Source organism: Elaeis guineensis, chromosome 10, assembly GCF_000442705.2.
Source record: "Elaeis guineensis isolate ETL-2024a chromosome 10, EG11, whole genome shotgun sequence".
NCBI classification, from domain to species: Eukaryota; Viridiplantae; Streptophyta; class Magnoliopsida; order Arecales; family Arecaceae; genus Elaeis; species Elaeis guineensis.
In genome coordinates, this window is record NC_026002.2 from 16654656 (window position 1) to 16664741 (window position 10086).

Here is a 10086-nt window from a genome sequence, read left to right on the forward strand (position 1 = left end):
TGGTGACAGAAAATAAAATCTTTCAAATTTGAAAATTATTTTCGAAATGCCAAACCCTGACCCATCAGCCCAAGTACTTAATTAAAAGAATTAAGTGTTGTCTAGTAGGTCTAGAATTATGAATTAAGACCTAAGACAATTGCATAAACTTTTGGGTCAATGGGTTAGATGAATTAGGTCCATAATTAGGTTAGACCTAAGGTTAGTTTAAAAAAATAGACTAATTGGAGTAATTGGTCAAATCTAATCAAAAGTTGAATTAGATTAGGTCAAGGATACTATAGACTCAACTTCAATAGTTGTAGTTGAATGGGTCCATGTCTTTAACTAGACCAAGATGGACTTAATTCATGGCTACGCGGTGGAGCTCTATTTACTAAGTTGATCAAAATTAAAACTAATGAACCGGTTGGTGTCTAAGGTAAGTTCGACAGTTTTGACCAGTGGTTCTTAAGCGGGAGCTACTCGCATTGATTCGATCATTGACGAGTTAATGGCAAATCCCCACCACTGATCTCACTTACCTGGCCAATCTGGTAAGTTAGATTTTGATTAGATCACTTGGTGATTGAGCTCACCCATGTCATTAGGTAAATCAGTATGACTGATTTAGGTGCTCCTAATGCCAGCTTTAATTAAATCTTTTTTAATCTGACTTGGTGAAGTCAGTGGGAGGATTGAAATTGGCTGGATGATTTCTTTTCTACTATTCTTTAATAAAATCCTCAAAATTATTAGGTCCCTAAAATGATTAAGTTATAATGATAACTAAGTCATAGCCTCCCATTAAGTGAATGATAATGAGTCCATTAGTTCAATGATCATTGGAGGCCCAAAGGCCTGGTGCTCATTGGCTAATGGAATTATTATTCATAATATGATAATTTGATTGAGTCTTTCTGATGGTGGTTAGGTTGGCCGGCCAAAGTCGGGCCTGATCATTTATTGGTCCGATTCACTAAATTAAGTCATGTTAATGGTTGGACCTAACCAGATCTTTTCAGTGGAGGCCAAAGCCTACTGATTAGGTTCTGGGGCAAAATAAATTACTAGAAGTTGTTTAGAGAAATAACTGGTTAAGAACCTACCCATAGATGCACATAGGTTGACCAACCAAAGTTGGGCTCGTGTGTAGTCTGTGTGGATTCTAGTACCCATTAAGGAATTAAAGTAATTTCTCGAATTGGAGGATGAGGCTACCAGTTCGTAAAAATATTGGAAAAAATTTAGACTAAAGTCCAAGTCTTTAGTATTAATTTATGTACTAATATAGGTCTCGTTTTTCTTTAAGCAGCTATGGCCACTACCCTATCGCTCCGGTCATTATTAGATAATGACAAGCTCATGGGACCCAATTTCGATAGCTGGTATCGAAAATTGAAAATCATCCTTGAGCATGAGCAGATCCTTTATGTAGTAATGGATCCAGCACCTGAGGAGCCAGCTCCGAACGCTAGTAAAGCGATCCGACACACTTACTTGAAGTGGCTCAATGACCGCACCATCGTTCGATGTATTATGCTGGCAGCAATGAATGACGAGTTCAGCCGAAGGTTTGAGAACGCCCAGCCACAGGAGATGCTTCAAATGTTGAACGACTCCTTTGGCACGCCTGACGATGTTGAAAGGTACAAAACTAGTTGTGCCATTTTCAATGCTCGGATGAGGGATGGGGCCTCAGTCACTGATCATGTACTGTACATGATCGAGATGATTGAGCGCCTAAGCAAATTGGGCTTTCCTCTGCACGAGCAGCTCGGTAAGGATGCGATCCTTAATTCCTTGCCCAAGTCCTTCCATTCCTTACTCATTTTCGAATGACAAAGCCTGCAGTAAACTACCACGGATTGTTGGGGTTGCTGCAGAACTTTGAGAAGGATCACCAACTCCATAAGGAGTCGGTGAATGTAGTGGGAGGGTCTTCTTCTCGTCGTCAACCCTTTGGGAAGGGGAAGAAGAACAAGAAGAAGAAAAATAAGAAGGTGCAATCTCATGCTGGGACAGTAGCACGGGGTCAGACCAAGAAGCGCAAGCATGACCAGAGCCAGGCGGAGTGCTTCTTTTGCAAGAAGCACGGGCATTGGAAGAAAAACTGTCCTCAATACATTGCCTCCCTGGATCCGAACAGGCTAAAGAAGAAGCAAGGTAATTATATGATAACTCCTTGCAACTTTTCGATTTGTGATACTACTGCCTGGGTATTGGATACCGGAAGCCCTTATCATATTTGTAATTCGATGCAGGGTCTGCAGGTCAGTAGGAGATTTGATGAAGGCGAGAGGTTCCTGAATGTTGGAGATGGAAGCAAAGTTCCAGTTCTAGCTTTAGGAATCATGAGTCTTGTAATCAATTCTCGTAATGTAATTCTGAGTGAATGTCACTATTGTCCAAGTTTTTTATTAAATATTATTTCTGTAGGCCTTTTGGCCATGTACGGTTATGATTTTTTAATAAAAGAAAATATTTGCAATATCATTTTGAATGGTGTTACAATATTTGTTGGACAATTAAATAATGGAATTTACTTACTATCACAGCCTGTTAATGTGGTTCAAAAATTCGGTAAATGCTCTAGAATAGATAATGTGTCAGAAGTCTACCTTTGGCACTGTAGGCTAGGTCATATCAATAAGAACAGGATAAACAGGTTGGCTCAAGAAGGAATTCTTGAAGTTAGTGATTGTGAATCACTTCCAACCTGTGAGTCCTGTCTTCTTGGAAAGATGACCAAGTCACCTTTTACTGGAAAAGATGAGCGAGCCAGTGAACTCTTAGGTCTGGTACATTCTGATGTATGTGGACCCATGAGCTCAAGTGCAAGAGGTGGATTTTTCTACTTCATAACCTTCACAGACGACCTATCTAGGTATGGGTATGTCTATTTAATGAAGCATAAGTCGGAATCATTTGAAATGTTCAAACTATTCCGAAATGAGGTAGAAAAATAAACTGGGAAGTGTATTAAAACTCTTTGATCTGATCGAGGAGGTGAATACCTTTCCAATGAGTTTCTGACGTATCTAAGGGAGAATGGGATTCTCTCTCAGTGGACTCCTCCTGGAACACCACAGCATAATGATGTGTCTGAAAGGAGGAATCGAACCCTGTTAGACATGGTTCGATTCATGATGGGGTTTGCTGGTCTGCCGATCTCCCTCTGGGGATATGCGCTCGAATCGGCTTGTTACCTTCTAAATAGAGTTCCGAGTAAGTCTGTAGCCAAAACGCCATATGAGATATGGATAGGACGTAAGCCAGTACTCTCGCACCTTAGGGTTTGGGGGTGTCCGGCTTATGTTAAACGTTTAATTACAGACAAGCTTGGACCTAGGTCTGACAAGTGTAATTTTATAGGGTACCCAAAAGAGACCAAAGGGTATTATTTCTACCTTGCTGATGAGCAAAAGGTGTTTGTCAGCCTTAAGACAATCTTTTTAGAAAAGGAGTTCCTTAGTGAAGGAACTGTTGCCTCTAAAGTCGAACTTGACGAAGTTCGACAGGTGGAAAAACCGACACATATTACTGAACCTGAACCGGATTTGATTAGATCAGATCCGGAGCCCATTGATTATGCACCCTTAAGGCGGTCTGGTAGAGTACCACATCAACCGGACAGATATTATGGTTTCTTGGTCCGGGATGGTGATCCTATCGAACTTGATGAAAACGATGAGGATCCGATCACCTACATGGATGCAATGCAGAGATCTGACTCTGAGAAATGGCTAGAGGCCATGAAATCCGAAATGGAGTCCATGAAGGTCAACGATGTGTGGACATTGGTTGACCCACCCGAAGGAGTAAAACCCATAGGGTGTAAGTGGGTCTTCAAAAGGAAGAGGGGCGCAGACGGAAAGGTGGAGACCTATAAAGCCCGTCTGGTTGCCAAGGGATATCGTCAACGTTATGGTATAGACTATGATGAGATGTTTTCTCCTGTGGCAATGCTCAAATCTATTCGGATTATGCTTGCGATAGCTGCCCATCTGGACTATGAAATCTGGCAGATGGATGTGAAGACAGCTTTCCTAAACGGAGAGCTGGACGAAGAGGTGTATATGATACAACCTGAAGGGTTCACATCCACAGATGAGTCTAAGGTGTGCAAGCTACAGAGGTCCATTTATGGACTTAAGCAGGCATCTCGGAGTTGGAACATACGTTTTGATAGGACGATCAAAACGTTGGCTTCGTTAAGAACGGAGAAGAACCCTGCATTTATAAGTGGGCTAATGGTCCAGCAGTAGTATTTCTTGTATTGTATGTGGATGCATTCTCTTAATCGGGAATGATGTCCCTGCATTACAGGGAATAAAGATTTGGCTATCATCACAGTTCTCCATGAAGGATCTGGGAGAAGCTTCCTACATCCTAGGGATGAGGATCTATAGGGATAGATCCAAAAAGTTGCTTGGCTTATCCCAGTCCACGTACATTGATACTATGCTGAAAAGGTTCAGCATGGAAAATTCCAAGAAAGGCTATCTACCGATAGGCCATGGAATTTCTCTCTCGAAGAGGGATTGTCCGACAACACCTCAAGAGAGAGAGCGTATGGGTAGGATTCCATATGCTTCGGCAGTGGGATCTATCATGTACGCCATGACATGTACACGACCAGATGTGGCATACTCACTAGGGGTAGTGAGTAGATACCAATCTGATCCAGGAGAGAATCACTGGAAGGTTGTTAAAACCATCCTGAAGTATTTGAGAAATACTAAGGACCAGTGGCTTATATATGGTGAATCGGACTTGAGACTTATAGGGTTTACAGACTCTAGTTTCCAGTCTGATCGAGATGTTAGCAAGAGTGTGTCAGGATTTATTTTTACCCTTAATGGTGGGGTTGTCTGCTGGAAGAGTTCCAAGCAGCACACTGTGGCTGATTCAGTATGCGAGGCGGAGTATATTGCTGCATCAGATGCTGCCAAAGAAGCGGTGTGGCTGAGAAAATTCATCACCGAGCTCGGAGTAGCACCCTCCCTTGTTGGTCCAGTTCTGCTCTACTGCGATAGCTCTGGAGCCATTGCTCAGGCGAAGGAACCAAAGGCACACCAGCGGACGAAGCATATTCTGCACCGCTACCATCTCATCCGGGAGATCGTGGATCGAGGTGACGTCGACCTTCAGAAGATCGACGGGAAGGAGAACCTGGCCGACCCATTCACTAAAGCCATTGCGGTGAAGGAGTTCAACGACTACAAGTCGAAGATGGGTATTAGATACTGCACCGATAGGCTTTAGGCCAAGTGGGAGATTGTTGGGAATAGTGTCCCAAAGCCAATCGTCAGCATGTTGACGGTTGTGCTCCTTTTGTATTAGTACATGAATTATAAATAAATAAAAATTATTTTGGTATTTTTTTCATCACAAATGTTTCATCTTCTAATGAACTCCTGTGTTGTGGTGAAGTCCTTAGGACTATTTAGACTCGACAAAGGAGGATTTGTCGTTTAGTCCTTAAACATGTTCGCGACCAAATGATACGTTGTTACCAAGGACGACAACATTTATCGAGCATAGGTCGTTGTGTGCCATATGGGTTGGTTGTCCTCATAACCAAAGAGTGTGGAGACACTGGTATGGCATACAGGTGAGATGTAATGGTACATCTGCACTGAACGTGACCAACTCCGGAGCTATTTCTGCTGTCAAGATTTGCTCCGATGGGATATGGGTATAAATGTTCCTCCGACCTGAGACCGCCACGGTGACTTGCAAGCAACTCACTGCACTTAGGCACTGGACTACCTGAATTTCTAATTCAGTGACGGAAGGTTGCTGGGTGTAGTCAAGTACTTGACTTGTCGGTGCGTGTGTCAAGATGGGATTGACCACTCCAGTTTAGGAGCTGTGTACAGTCGTGTTTCAATTTAGCAAAATCTTGGCCAGGGTAGTCCTAGTGAGGAGTCACAGGACTAATTGAGTTGAGCACGATTCGGATGATATCATCAGGGTTGACAGTTTAACTCTGAGTCATCCTAAACACAGGGGTCAAAAGGGATGAATTATACGGTAACCATATTCACGTAGGTTCTGAATGTTGCGATTGCGATTATTCGACCTATCCGGTCGTCGGGTACCATTGCTAGATGGTCACTTCGATTAGTACAGAAATTGGTTCCTGTGCTACCGGCTTAGGTTCGAACCTGCGGGGTCACACACATTAGAGGTTCCTTTCTGATCTGATGGCTGATTATGAGTCTTATCTATCTGGAACTCTATGATTGAGAATTAAGATTCTCTAATCATGAGTTCCACACATTTTGGGTACCGGAGTCAAAATTTTGAATTTCGAATTTTGAATTTGAAATTTGAACTCTTTGATCAGGGTTTCATATCGATGGTCTCTGATGCCTGATTGCCCATCGGATTTGGACTCAATATTTATGAGAGGTTTAATTAGTAATTTAATCACTAATTAACTCAATTTGATTGAGTAATTATTTTTGGATCAAGTCCAATTGAATTGGATTCAGTTTGGATTGACCCGATTAGGTTAAATGTTGACCTAATCGCTAAGGTGGTTTAGTCCCTGATTTGATTAGGGGTTAGGTTTAGTTAATTCCTGATTTGATTAAGATTTTATTAAGCCTAATTAAGCCTAATTATGTTGGGTTTAATTTGGTCTAATTGTGCTCAACCTATTTTAAACTAGGTTGGCTCAATTTGAATCAAACCACCTTATTTTAAATTTCCTGCGTCACCCAACTTCCTTGCACCCATTTGAATTCACGAGAAGAAACTTCTCGTGAAATTTTTCTCACGTAAAACCCTTCCCCACGTCCTCATTTGTGCGCCATATGGATGGATAAATTAATTAGTTAGCCATTCAAATTCAAAGCATGTTTGAATTTGAATGGATAACTTATCACTTGCCCTTTCATCCTTATCCATTTTGTGCGCCACATTACTTACACGAGCAAAGGTTTCTCGTGAAACTTTTCCACGCACAAAGAGCCACGCCCCTTCTCTTCTCACGCCCAAAAGGATAGGGATAAGTTGGTTTTCGTTTGAATTCAAATTTGATTTGAATTCAAATGTATAACCTCTTGTCTTTATCCTCTCACGCGGATAAGACACGTTTGACGTTGTTTTAAAAAGAGGAGAAAGGTGGGACGTGCATAGAAAAATTAAGAGAGAAACTTTGGGGTGTGAGGAAGGCTTCTACGCAAGGTGAAGGTCCAAAACCTTTCGAGAGAAAAAGAAAGAAAAGAGAGAAAATTGGGCACAGGGTTTTTGGTGTGTACCCTAGGGTTTCTACCTAGGGTTCGGGAAGTGAGATTGGTGTGCCACGAGTGTCGTGAGTCCACCAAATTTCAGAGAGAGATCCATCAGCCTCTCAAGTAACTGTGCAAATGATCCAAAGTGTCCGAGAAGTCGGCACACATCGATCGAAGGAGTTCGATCAACATCTGCCATCAAAAGGGTGAAATCACGAACTAGCATTCGTGAGGAGCTGATCAGACGGGAGTTTCGTGTGGATGATCCGCAGAGGCCAGACAGTTGGGTGGCTGCGACGTGACGATCAGAGCCCTCCGACGGTGATCAGATTACGGTGATCGACTACCCGCAAAAGATGATGTGTTCTGAACACAGTACTGTAAAACGTTTACTGATTCAAATTTGAATTTCAAATTTAAATGCATGCTGTTGTATCATATTTAGATCCTAGTGTAGGGTTAATTAGTATTAATTAATGAGATTAATTAATAATTCCACTGTAAAATAATAATTTTGAAAAAGTTTTAAAATTACCATTTTGCCCCTGCACTAAATTTTCGCTTCACTCTACTCCCCTTCTTCCCCTCCAGCATAATCCTATCGCTGCATAGCATCCTCAGGATTCCTCCATCAGCTACCATCCTGTAGCTTTTCGAATCCAGTCTGTTAAGTGAGATAAAATTCTACCTGAAATTGGGTATGTATCGGACCTCTCCCAATCTCCTCACTACACCATCATGTGTCCTCCAATTGACCGTCCCAATACCTCTGATCGCATAGCTCGATCTATCCAGTAGATATACAGTGTCCTCACTGTTCTCCAAAGAGTCAAACTGCTCCTCTCTGCAACATACATGATTGGTGCATGCAGAATCTAATATCCATTATTAAGAAGAAGTAAATATTTTGTCAGATATCTCCAAGACATCTTCCTCTGAATCACTGCTGGCCGTCGCCACAGCAGCCACCGTTCGATTTTTGAGTTGAGGACAATCTCTAGCTAGATGTCTCAACTCCTCACACCGGTAACATCTGATCTTGTTCAAATCCCTCATGGACTTGGACCGCTTTTGTCGCGATCTCCTGTCGCTCCGTCTACTGCCTCCTGCTTTTTCAGAAGCCACCAAAGTCGAGCTACCGCCACTTGAGCTCGAAGCTGGGTTCTTCCTTCCGAGAACATCGTTCTGGAGTATCACCACGGTGATTTCGTTCATCTTGATGGTATTCTTCCCCACTAGAAGAGCAGTCACTAAAGACTCATACGAAAGTGGAAGCGATGCTAGCAAAACCAGTACCCTGGTCTTCTCCTCAATATTTTCACCAACGCTGAGGAAGTCGGTGAGGATCTTTTGGAAGTGGTTGAGATGCTCCTACACGTTTTGTCCCTTAGTCATCCGCAGCTGGTAAAACTGCCTCCAGAGGAAGAAAGTGTTGGTGAGAGATTTCGTCATGTACAACTTCTCGAGCTTCGACCACAGCACCATCGAGGAAGTCTCGCTAAGGATATGGATCACCACCTCATCCGCTAGGTACATGTGGATGGTACTCACCGCCTGCACCTGTAGTCGTTTTCAATCCTGCACCTCCATGATGGTTGGCTTCTCCTCACACAAGAGAGTATCGATCAACCCCTGTTGGATGAACACGTCCTTCACCCTTACCTACCACAAGGAGAAATTGCTCTTACCATCAAATTTGTTGATCTCTATCTTGATTGTTCCTATCTTCTCCATCTTCAGTCTTACTCACCATTGCTGCAATCTGCGTCCTTGTACCGCTTCGCTCTGATACCACTTGTTGGATGGATGTCTGGCCAGGACACCACCTTTCAAGATTTTTTCGGTATTGCACGATGCAGCAGGAAGAAAGAAAAAATAAAATAAAAATAATCAAATACGTGAATCAGCCAAAAAGGACTCGCCTCCATGGGGCATGCAAACTTCACTATGAGAAAAGAAATATTATAAGAGGAAATCACACCCTCAACTCTCGTACACTCAATTTCTCTCTCTAGAAAGTTCTCCCTCACAAAAGCTTTCTATCTTGGAAGATCCTCTTGAACTCCTGAAGCGACCGCTGTCCGCTGTCTAGAAGCTCTGCTCCTTCTCTCCTAGCGTACGGCTCTCTCTCTTCTCCCGGGTTCTGATCTTCGTGCCGCACGTCCACAGGCCTCACAGGTTTTCCATGAGAAAAAACCAAAACCACTATAAGACCTCTGTTCTACGATCTGGGCCTTTTAAAGGCCTTAAACCCAATTAGATTAGGTTCAGATCTCCTAAACAGGCCCAAACAAACTCTTCTGCACCGTTGGATCATCATCGGGACATCCCAGAGCTGTCTGATCATGATCAGTCCACGAAATAGTATCGTGGACCGTGCAAAACATGTGAGAAACGTCCACGCGGTCCATGCACTGGGCGGTGGACCACCCGATCCATGGTGGATCGAGGTACAGGCCCCAGGCACGGTGCTTGGGCCTGGGCCAGCCCACGCCCTGCTCGCATGCTTGGGTCAGGTCGCACGCCCGCGCCTGGGTCGTGCGCCCAGCATCGAGCCGCGCCCTGCGTGCCTGGCTCGCACGCTAGGCGGCATCCCGCCTCTTATAGCCGCACCTCCATCGCTCCGCCGGCCCGCCGCCGGCCGCCGGCGGTCCTCCGTGGTCTCCGGTTCCATGCAAGCTTCAAAAGCACGTATCTTGACCATCCAGACTCCATTTGAGATATTCTTGATCTCGTTGGACTTCTTTTTTCATTGCGAACCTCGCTGTGGGCTTAATATTGATGGAATCTCGAGGTATCAAATTCTGACAGTATGGGCCCTAGTGATTTTAGCTGGTTTGTTACCTAAGATCTTTTATCT